Source organism: Coturnix japonica, chromosome 7 (assembly GCF_054131305.1).
Source record: "Coturnix japonica strain WE chromosome 7, WE-NBRP24, whole genome shotgun sequence".
Taxonomy (NCBI): domain Eukaryota; kingdom Metazoa; phylum Chordata; class Aves; order Galliformes; family Phasianidae; genus Coturnix; species Coturnix japonica.
This window is the reverse complement of record NC_140669.1, coordinates 18,120,573-18,132,996: the sequence shown is the minus strand read 5'-3', so window position 1 is coordinate 18,132,996 and position 12,424 is coordinate 18,120,573.

Genomic DNA, 12,424 nt, shown 5'->3' with positions numbered 1-12,424 from the left:
TCAAGAGCCCCAGTTCTCCTTCCATCTTGAGCAGTTTTAGTTTTACTGTATCTTTAAATGCCATTCTGGGCTTTGAGCTAATCCCTGCTTTTCTACCTTTTTTCTTCCTCTGATTCTGTTTCCTATGACACAAGCCCCACTTTGGGCTAGGCATTTTCTATCGCAGCATTTTTTAATTCATTATTACATTTTGGAACTCCGTAGGGCCAATTGAGAATGAGACATTGTTGTACTCTATACAACAAACAGAGTAATAGAAAGCTAAAGCCTCAGCTCCCTTTCCCAAACTGTGAGTTTCTCCCTAACTCTATGGAGGTTTCTCCCTGCAGCTGCTGTAGGAATGCAGCTCCAGAACTGCACTGCTCAGATGGATAAAATCCTCCTAACTGTCAGTCTGAATATCTTTGCAGCCATTTTACACGTTTGTTCTTTATCTCAAATACTTTTTTCCTCTTCAGTATTTGCCCACTGATGTGGTTATAATGAGTCACGTCTCCTCTCTGCCTTCTTTTTGTTACATTAAATGTGAGGAGAGTGGAGGAAAGGTGTGCCAGAAGGAAAGTGACCTTGCGTTTGTGCAGAGCCTTGCACAGTTTGTGTTGTGCAGTGCCTGGCACAGGTGTCCTGTTGTGATTCAGGGCTCCATAGGCCAACTTTGTTACAGAAGGGGATAGCAGTGACCCTCTGGAATATGATGCCAGCTTTATTTTGGATGGACATCATTATTCACTCAATTTTCATTGAGTTGCAAAGCTTTCGTACAAGAATCCGAGCAATCGATTGTTTTTGTCAGTATTTTCAAAGAAATGAAGTAATGAAATGTACAGTATGTTTCAGTTTGCAATGATCGTTCTGATGTTCCATTTGCAATGGAAATGAGCAGATAAGATATTCATGTGTACTGATAAGGAATATGACAAACATTAACAACCCTTGTTCTATTCATTTATAAGATCCAGCAAAAAAATAAATAAAAATCCATCCTTCCATAGTTTTTGGTTTCATTTTAGCAGCAGAATGCAAAACAAATAATGTGAATTAATAGATAAAAGAAGCTTAATTACTTTCTAAGTAAGTTTTCTCTGAAAATAATTGTAATCCAAACCACAAATTCTCTGTAAATTTATCTACTAAAAATAGGTAATTCCATGCCAATTTTGTTTTATCTTCATACATTGCTTCATATGTGCTCTGAGATAAAATTACCTATGGAATCAAATAGATGCGTGTGTATGTGTGCATTTAAATTCTCGTGGCCAAGCGGCATCTGATGTGCAGCTCTCAGTCTGTTTAAGCAGACTGTGGTGTTTGCCTTATCAATGTCAGCCAGTTTCTGCACAATTTAATCGGCTCTAAAAAGAAATGTTTGGCATATTGAAGATAAATCAGTGCAGCTTGCCTACCTTAAAATTTTAGACACAACCTGAAGCTGCAGCTCTTTTCTGCCCTCATCTCAATGGGATGCTAACCTAACAGTCACAGTTTTAAGGAAGGGACATTGTTCTGAGCAGAAATAAATCGTCCTGACAGTGTCAGGAGGTGTCAGAGGTGACATTAAGGCATGCTGGGTTCACAACTAGCACCTGGTTCTGGAGAAGCAGTGAAAGAACACATGGAGAAAGGAAAATAGGCACTAAGTTCTAGATGGTCCAAGTGGCGGACTGAAGCAGGTTGACAGCAGACACCTCACAGCCTGTGAGGTGTCTCGCTGTTAGCTGCCTTCCCTCTGCAGCACTTCTGCCAGATCCTGGAGGAATTGTTATCTGTGACTGCGAAGATTTCCTTTATTCCTCTTTTGCTGAGGTATCTAGAGGGACTGAGATGATAGTTGCTGAACAGTAAAGAAAAGTAATACCTATTTTTCTCTGTTGTCTGCAGCAGAAGGTGCATGTGCCAGAGAGAAAATGAGCCACCTGCTAGGAATTGGGGTGGGGGTCATGTGCTGCTGCTCCGGGGCACCTGGCAAGCTCTGCAAGTATGATCACCATGCTACAGGTGGAACTGCCACAGGATCAGGGCCTGCCTGCTGTGACCTGAGCGTCATTGTGTCCTGACGGTCCCTGCGTGCATGAGGTAATTAATCTGGGTTCCCAAGGAGAGATGGAGACATCAGAGATTGGTTGTGGGGAGCCACTGTCAGTCAGGCTCCTGTTGGCTCCCATCAGTATGATGTGTGTTAAAAAATATTGTATGATTCAAAATTATACCTGTAAAGCCTAGAAGTAGAAAATTACTGTGTGCATTTATCTTTAATAACAACCTTGTGCATATTTATAGTACTAGTTTAGTAGAATGTGTTATACTAGTTTATTTCCCAGTCTGTTTTAAATGATATTATTCATTAGTAGTCATGAAGTGGTATGACATATTTTTTATGTTGAGTGTTTGTCACAAAGGTTCTTAATACCTTTTATAATGAAAGGGGATAAATGCACACATAGAATATTTGAAATTGTGCTTGTATGAGCATGGAGCATTGTCTTAGGGTATTAAATTAGCATTTGGTGCTGCTCTGCTTTGTATGCATTTCCAGCAATGTTTCAGCTAGAAATCACTATAATACACCTGTATTCTGCTTCCTCAATTCATATGGCATTTAAATCCTGCCCATAGTGTGTCTTATAAATATAAATATGCAACTGAATACAATTTTAAGCATGCAACATATTATTTTCCCTCTAATTAAAGTGTGATATTGTAATGTGGTAGCTGGCAGGGGAATGGGCATCAGAGCTGTGGGCTTGCCCTAGTGCCTGTGCCCTGTTGTCCCCTGGTCCTTCTTCCACTGTTCTCAATAGCACAGGCACTGTCCTGATCCCCACTGCCTGCTGGGCCCTGAAATTGGTTGACTGCAGCCAGACCCTGGTGGCTCTGGGATGGAAGGGATGGCCGGCTGCAGCAGCTCAGGGGTTTCTGTTGTGTGCTCTGTGGATTAAACAAAACAACACAGATCAGCCTTCTGTATAACGACTCAGAAACTGTGAATGGCCATCTTCAGTATTGTAGCAACAGCCAAACCCTTGAAAAGAGGAAGTTTTCATTGAAACAGCTTTCATTTTAAACGCTGAAATTTGGTATAGTGAAGAGTATGAAATAAGTTTTGAAAGGAAGCTGATGATTAAGAAGAAATGCAGTGGGCATTTAATAAATGGAGGAACCGCAAGATAATTAACTGGCATGCATAAAGATTCATGCTTTATACCAAAATTTTAATTTTGCACATAAATGTGCCTGATGTAGGCAGCATTTAATCACCTAGCTGACAGGAGTAACTACTTTCATTTAACCTTGACTGAAGATCATGAATTCTAACAGGTTTAATTGGATACATCATTTAACAGAATGAACAGAGCAAATTTTTCTCAATTCATAGGTTCTGATTGACATGCACCAGCAATAAGGCGTTGCACAATTAAAGCTGATCTGTATTCCTGGCCTGGGCAGCAATTGCCATAGTGATGTGACACTGTTTGATCACTGTGGCACTGAAACTATACTGAATTTCCCCTTGTTTTGAAAAGGGCAATGCTTTAAAAAAAAGAGAGAGAGAGAAAGAGATTTTGGCACTTTAATTTTATTTTTTTTTTCACATTAATCACATTTATATGCACAAACTGTAAGGGAAGGAACTTGTCGTGTTATCAGTAACTCAGGGGAAAGAAGGAAAAATGGTATCTTTTTATCCATTTAGCACATTATTTATGGAAAGTCACAAATGTGGTTCATTCATTAGCCTGTGGTCCATACAGGGCCCGATTGCTCTGGGCTTCCACCTGGGAAGGGAGCAGAGCCACACAGCCCCCATGCCCATGCCCACCACAAACACCATGCCAGAGGAGGGGAATGAGGTAAGGTGTACACACTGCAAATGAGGTAGAAGGAGATTGAGGGAAGGAGTGGTACCCAACAGTGAGCAGTGTGCATTTCCTGGCATGCACTGTTTCATACGATAAAGCCTTGGAAACAATTATGGAGGAGCGTACAGTGTCAGCCTCACAACATGGCTCCTGTCCAGCTGCACTCTGCCACTAGTGGCTCCCACAGGTCATGGTTTTGCCCTGCATAAACTAGAATTGTCTTTTCCAAGTTCAACCACACATATATGGGTTTTTATGTCTTGGTTGTCTACTTCTATTTCACCCCAGATAGCTTGTTTTTATTTTATCCTTCTAGAAGACAAAAAGCTGTTGAACAGTGAACAGAGAACAGGGCACCGTGCTGTGTTTCAGCCTGGCTCAGTGGAGCCAAAACAGTGAGAAATCATTCCTGGTTCTTCGGGACCTGCTGAAGCAGCATCAGGTAGGTTTTGCTGCCTGCCCAGGAACTGCAGCAGCCTCACTTGGTGCAGCAAGTCACTTTTTTCACCTTTCTTTCTCTTTCCATTCCCTTGGGTTTAATGCCAGGCCCTTGATCTCTCTTGTTGCCCATTTTTCAGTCATCATTTGTGTATAGGCAGTGTAAATACACAGCAGTAAGCTTTGTGGGAATGTGCTGCTGTGGAAGACCAAGATCTTAGGTAGAACTGCAATTCTGATGGGCCCAAGGACCTGAAAATTAACACCCAGAAAACTCTGTTCATTTTTAAGACCTTTAAAATTCAATTATTGATAATATCTTTTTCTGTCTGAGATCTTTCTGGTGTGAATCCCTGTACAAAGCAGAGGTATTTGCCTGAGTAATTTATCACATGCTAGCATTTTTGATAGTTTCAGGTAAATGGCTGGACCATGGCACAGCCTCCACAGTCACCTGAGGCCACAGCTGAAACATGGCACAGCACACCTGTGGTGGACCCAGCTCTGCCTCCCTGCTCCCCACAGGCTACACCTTCTGCATAGGCTGCCCTGGGGCTGCTTACAAATGGTTGTTCTGCCATTCACTCTGTTCTTCCAAACCACCTCAGCAAAACAACTATCTGCCTCATCACCCAGCTCCTTCCGTGTCCCTAAGGCAGGGCATTCCAAGGAGGTCACTCAGCATTACTCTGGGGAAAAGCACAGGCACCTGCTGCTCAGGAAAGCCACCATTTCCCATCCGTTTTGTTGGCTGCCTGCTCCCTCCACACATCTCCACATATATCTACTCATTTGCTGTGTGGGGTCCTTTGCAGCTGCCCCACATTGTATGTCCCTGTCCAGTCATCCATGCTGTGCTCCCTGATGGTCCTCCCTGGGGACAATGTGGGCTGTAACCCAGTGGGACTGTATGCATGCCTCAGTGCCACAATGCACTGGGTGCAGAGCTACCTGCTGCTAGGTCTGGGGATTTCAGGCTGCTTTTAGTAAGGCTCACTGCACTCAGAAACCAGTCTAATTGAAAGTCAGCAAAGGACACTGACTTGTGCATTTTCAACTGTTTTATCTATCAATCACCTTTAAAATTTCTATTCTCTTCAGTTTCTGAACGGACATCTTTGCAGAGAGCTTTTGATCACCTACATACAGCAAATATCGCTGTGGTAAGAAATATACTTTGCTACATTTCAAAATCCTGTGGGAGAAGGTGGCATTTCTTTTTTACTGATTGATACATGATCAAGTTTGCAGTTTCATTTTTAATGCTGCAGTGAACAAGCAAGGGACATTAGAGGACCAGCCATGATTTTCCAGAGCTTTTCCCAAATCCACCTTTGGAGCATGACTTAGACAAAGGCTCGAAGAGCAGTTGATGTTTATACCTTTCTTACACTGATAATTTAACTTCCAGAAATATAAAATGGGACAGCAGAAATATTTTTACGTGTCCTTACAATGCCCAAGTTGTATCTCACTGTTTTTATTTGAAGGAACTAGACACAATTCTGGCTGCCTTAACCACTGCCTTTGAGAGCTACAGCTGAGAAAAGCCGCTGCCAGGAAGAAGTGAATAGAACTAACAAGGCTATTGAGCTGGCCAACAGATTAGTGAAAGGTCTGAGGTGAGGTCCTACAGGGCAGGCTAATGAAGCAGCCTACAGAAAGCACTTCTTTGTTATACACTACTGATCTGGCAATAACCGAGGCACTTAGCAAAGAACCTGATGAGCTGAAAAAATTATGTCATTATCATTCATTTTTTTCATAATAGAAACATGTTTTTGACCTTTGCATTTTCTTACATTTTGCCTCATTGTGGTATGTATTAACTGTAAGATTACCAGGTAACTAACCCATCCAACAACATTACGAGAAGAGAAATAGTCAATCGTAGATATTGACAATGAAGACAATTTATTAAATAGAATGACTATATTTGCAGCAATTAAACAATGCTAATGATACTGCCCTGGGTTGGGATACACAGAATATAACACAATCTGCACTACTTAGTTAAGCAATATGATAATTCTCTAATTATCTCTCTGAGATTTGCAATGGGTATTCCATGAGAGAATAAACAATGGCAAAGCCACTATTTATCAAAAATCCATTGTGTCTGTTGATCCAGGCTGGCTCAAGGGAATCTGTAGCACTGATGGATTTTTCATTTATCATTTGTCTCCTGATGAGGCTGCTTTTTGTGCACATGCACACGTACTTTTAAAAGATACTTTATTTTATTATAACATTCATTTAGGAACTCTCTTGCGGTGCCTCTCCGCCATGGTAGGTGTGCTCTGCTACCGGGTACTTCCAAGCTGAGTTTGATAACCAAACGTCGTAACCAGGAAAAAATAGAAGATCCATTTGTTATTAGGCAAAATTACATGGCTGAGTGTGGCTAGTAGAACTTAAAATATAAAACAGTGCTTAGAGTTATTTCCTGAATCAATAGAAAGGATTTATTGACTGAAGGGGAGGGAGGGCACTGCAGAAGGCCCATTGTTTCTGTTTTAAGAAGCAAGATGAATGCATTTAAAATGTTAACATCCCTGGCTGAAAGAGTAATGTATTTTAGTGATTAATAATGCCTGTAAAATTAAATCATGTACCTAATACAGAATAATAAAATAAATAACATAGCAGACCTCTTTAAAGTATGACGATAAATGATTGTTCTAAGGCGGCTGATAATAATATTTTCTTCCACCTAACAGATCATATTGTTTGGTCCTACCATGTCCCTCCTGCTGTGGCTGACAAGTGCTGGAATAGCATACATATAGAGATAAAAGGGAAAGTGTGTGTACGTTGGGGGGAGGCATAATGAAAAATAATCTAAAGGAGGAAACAGAGATGAAAGGAGAGAAGGAAAGTTGAGCCATTCACTAGATGAAGACAGTAAAATGAATTTTAATGGACAGCCCTTCAGCTGGTGCCTCCCAGAGCAGCAGCCCTGTGGAGGTGGCCAGCTTGGCAGTCTGGTGATGGAGAGTGAACTCACAGAGAAAATCTGTTCTGTTCCAGTCTGTGGTAAGCAACAGGTTGCTGTTTACCATCAGCAAACACGTTAATACTGCCAGTAGCATTGGTTTCTTTGCTCTATGTTTTTTCAGTGAAGACACTCTCTTATTTCCCTAGTTCTGGAGCTGTCATTGTCCTCAGGAGAACTGCTCAAGATGTATGAAAATATAATTGCTCACAACATTCCTTATAGCAAGTAAATACATAAAAAATTTATTTATTTGTATACTCAGACCGTGACAGCATTAAAAAATATCCAAATGTATGTGCTTTCCTCTAATTCTTAAGGAAAGCATTGCTCAAACAGCAGGGGAGCTGAGTGATAGCCTCTTGCCAGAGCCCAGGAAAACCTTGCACCGAGTGTCATGCCAAATCTCTCGCTGCCTTTACAGCATAAAAGATCCTGCCCCAAAGTAGAAGCTATGTTTGCCTGCCTTCCTGCTGTGCCCTGGCACACAAGCACTGTTTTGGGGTGTCGCAGGAGTAGTTGTTACTCCGTACCAAAGAATTCTTTGCTTCTGACAGGTGCCAATTACACTGTGGACATCTGCCCTGGAGGCACTGAATCAAGCTGACAACTCATTTTATATCAATCAAACAACAACCACTTTCAATAATTTCCCATCCAGCTGGGACTGAATTTGCACAAGTGATCTATGTATTAGAGACATTACCAATCCACAGAGATATTCAGAACCATGATTATATTCTGTTTTCCCACAGAAACTCTCGCATCTGCACAAGAAAGCAACAACTTTTTTCACTATGCAAGAGGATGCTGACAACTCAATTTTGGTCCCTGGCTGCCAAACTCAACTTGCAATGAGCAACTCCTGGCAGAACAGGAAAATTTTTTTCATGTCCTGCTTGCTACATGCAAATCCCTTCAGTTGATGTTATAATAGATGTGTAACCACAAGGTGATGCTGAATTGTTCGTTAGTCTTTAGCTATAGTAAGTTGATATATTTTTATTAGCAGTAGGTGATTTTCTGGGTAGAAAATATGAGATGGGCTTATCAACAAAGCAATACTAGAAGCAAGAGAAAACACAACGTGGAAATGTATTTGATCGCAATTTTTAGTTCTTTTGGAAACCCACTTTCAAAGCAGTATTGGCATGAGCCACAGTCTGTGAGCGTTTCAATCAAAAGGCAAGGTGATAAGGAAGGGCTTGCATGTAATTCCTTCCTCAGAGCCCTGTATTTTTTTAAAGACACAGTTAATCAGAAAACTTCTCGCAGCTTTTCCACTCCCTTTTTGACCTGTTAAACCACCACATTGCTTATACGAACTTCCTTCAAATACTTTACTTTTTAATAGAACAGTATATTTGGAGGCAATGAATTGGTACAGCGTTCTTCAGGAAAGACACAAAATGTGCCCCTTGCTATTGTTTGAAGTACATTTACTGGCTGACTGGAGCTAGAGGTGACAACTAACCCACAGACCTCGGGAATATGGTTAGCGAGCCAGAACAGTAGGCAGGCTCACCTTCTCCTTGTGTTCTGTTGAGAGCTATGCCCTGCTGTTTGCATAAGGGGACAAGCTTTTATTATTCTATTCTCTTCCCACTACTGTGCACCAGGGCAGCACAAAGCAAGATTTAGTGCTTGGATATATAGTATTTGCTTGCTGGCAATTGTTATAGCTAAGGCTGCACTGAGCCTTGCATCTTAACCTGCTGTTCTCCCATGCTCACAATATTCTTAAAAAAAAATTAAAAATATTTTTCATCTGAAATTTCTCATGCTTGTTATCAGCTGAAATGTGGTTGTTGTGTTTTTTTTTTTACTCTTTTTGGAGAGACCGAATAAAATGTATTCATTCATATTTGAATTGTGCAAGGGAGGGCGTGTAGGGAGAAAGGTCTCTTTTCGCACATTCATAATTCACAAAAAAAAAGCTGCACATTACAAGATGAAACTTTCCAGGTGGCTAGCTCTGACTGCAGGATAGTTCTCATGCTAATTACAAAGAGAGAATGACTGAAAGAAAAATGAAAGAGAAAAATTAAAAATGGCACATATTGTGATTAACTCATTTGTTTTGTAGGTGCACTGTACAAAAGTTCGTTTGCTGCACACTCAGAGCAAGTTTAAAGTAACAATTTCACTTAAGTCGCTATGAACTACTATAATTACATAATACCAATGTTTTGTGCTGCAATTCCACTAAGAATCTCCCCACAGAAGCTGCATAAGCTTTTACTTATGCAAATGTAAGGCTAGCAGTGAAATCAGCGCAGAATCTTATGAATCATTAACTTCAACCAGAAAGCCAGCCTAGGGAGGTGGGGAATTGGCATGCGGTGGGACTTACTGCCTCCATACTCTGTGTCTCTCTGCATGCTAAGCCAATACATAAAATAGCCCAGAGCTTTTGGATTTCATGCAGGAATCCCCATATTATTTTACCTGATTTTTGAGTGAAGTGAGGAAAACAGTGATTTTCCACTGATGCTGCTCATTGTTACAAAAATAAGTGCTTGAATACCGAGTCATATCACCAGGAATTTAAAACCCATCTTTTATTACTTCAGGTCCCAGTCTAGTGTCAGATGCTCAAGAATCTTTTCCATATGATGGATGATACAGTGCACACTAAATGGAACACAGAAGGCAGTGCCTAGCAGTCCTAAGGCCACGGAAATGCCACTGGCTTTACATATTGCCATCTTTGGCATATAATGACCATGCCACAGTTCCAGGGCATCAAAGTTCAGATTTGAAAGTCAGATGTCCTTTGAATAATAAAGGTCTAGTTGGCAGCCAAAAGTGCTAGTGAGTGTAAAACTATCTGCTGAGCTATTGAGGAAACAGGACAACTATTTTTTCCGAGTTCTGGGTGTTGCACAACGTGTTTTCTTAATGCTCCAGAAACTATAACAGCTTGAATATAACTTATTTGAAGTTCATCAATTTAAAAAAAAAAAAAAAAAAAAGAAAAGAAAAATTATACAGATGTTTCATATGAAAAATTACACTGATAAAAGGATAAAGAGAAAATGCTTACCAATGTTGAGGGTTCACAGTAAACTCCACAAAAGAACAACCTCCAAAAGAGAACCTACCTTAGGGGTGGTCAGCCCTTAAATGAGATCTGAGAGAGGTGAAGCCAAGCCCTTCCGAGAACACAACTGAATTACCTTCACCTGTGCTCCCACAGCTGACTCACTGCTTGCCTCAGATGGTTAATCAGAGGTTCAGTCTGTGATGAGCAGTTTCCCATACCATACAGGGTGCTGGTGTTTTATCCCTTGTCTTTCTCCAGCCGTACACTGTTATGATTTATAGAGGTGCACGTACTACAGCAGATATTTCTTGCCCTGTTTTGGCAGATAACTCAGAAGAAACTGTCAGTCCTGTATTTGACCCAGTACTTACAAGTTAACACGTTCACCATCATTTTTGATAGTCTTTGCTGCTTGCCTTATGGGCTATCTCACTGACTTGCAGGAATTCAAAGTATCTTCCTGTGAAAGCTCTCTTTGTTAGCTGGCTTAACTCCCAAAGATTGCAGTGCCCCAGTTGTGCTGAATCCAGCTGGATGTTCTCCATTTGATCCTTTCTTATTTACACCCTTGCATGCACTACAGTTCAATGACTGCAATTTGAACGCTCCTTTCTCTCTAGCTGAATAGTCCCCAACACACCACCTCCCTGATGTGTAATCACCCAGGAGACATAATCATTCACTCAGAATAAAAATAATTCTCCTACCATTTGCTCCTTTCCTCCTTTCTGCCCTTTTCTCTGATTTATTACACTATATTCTTTATGGAAACATTTTGACATCCATCCCCTCTGTTCAAGTCTTGTACCCACCCTTCGAGGGAGTGCTTTGAACAGAATAAGGCCAAGATGAGCGGGTATCTCACATACTCGCTCACCCTTTCATTCCCATGTCATTTCCCCCACCTCCTCATTATATCCCTAAGCCTTTCCCCTCCTTCTAGTTCAGCCGTGCCTGTTGTCCCTCCTACAACAACCAGCAGCCCTACCCTCCCTGCCCCTATAGGAAATAACAGAAAGCATCTCCTGCAGCCTGTGCCCCCCAGGCCTGCATCTGTGTCCCAGGGTCCTGGAACATCCCCTGTACCCCACCACATAGCTCCACACGGGCAGCTGCATGGCAGCGCTGACCCACAGCACAGGCAGAGAGCAGTGACTGTTAATGCAATGTCATTGAATTCCTTCAGTTCCCACCTTCGCTGTTTAGTTAGACTGCAAGAAGTATTAGTGAGCCGGAGCACTGAAATGATTGCTCTTTAAACTTATTCAAAATTACTGTGAAATTCCTTAATTAAATAGTTCAAGCTGAGAGGCAAAACGCTTTCCAATTCAGGCATCACAGGGCTCCTCACTGCCATACCTTCCTCCTGGTCTTTATTGCCACCTTCATTTTCTCCTGTTACTCGGTATGCTGCCTGTTGGTTTGCTTGTTACCAGGAGTGCTCCCCCGACTGACGACCCACCCCACACTGACAAGCAGAAAGCTCTCTGTGCTGAGTATTGATCTAGTGGATGCCCCAGCCCGAAGTGGAAGATCATCTTTAATTTCTGACTCCCTCGGGGACATTTGATTCAAGGATTTTCAGTCTGCCTAGACTCATAAGTGGCTGCTATTCAGTAAGTGCTGGTTGCAGCTCTGAATCTGAATGCGTGCTGAGGCCTCTCTCTGCCTGTGGCAATAAACCATGCACTGGGCAGTGTGCTTCGTGTGTTTTGGCAGTGGGCTGAGCCACAGGCATGGGATGTGCCAGCATGAACTGCTGTGCTCTCAGGGCTCTATGCACTGCTACACCTTTTGCTGATGGCCCACAGAAAGCTTCCAACTTGTTCTCTAACTGGGACTTCTTTTAGACCTTAAGATCCTTAACCTCTGAGCACTTCGCTCAGAGGGACATACAGCCATACCACACTACCATTCTGGATGTTCAGTGTGCTTTTATTAGGGCTGAATAGGCAGTAGTTAGATAGCATTTCTGTTTTAAACCTTGTACAGAATAAACTTCGTAATTTCCCTTCCCTTTTTGTCTAGTAATTGAACATGCGATTACTAAAGTCTGTGCTTACAACAAACTTCTAGGAAAGCAGAATA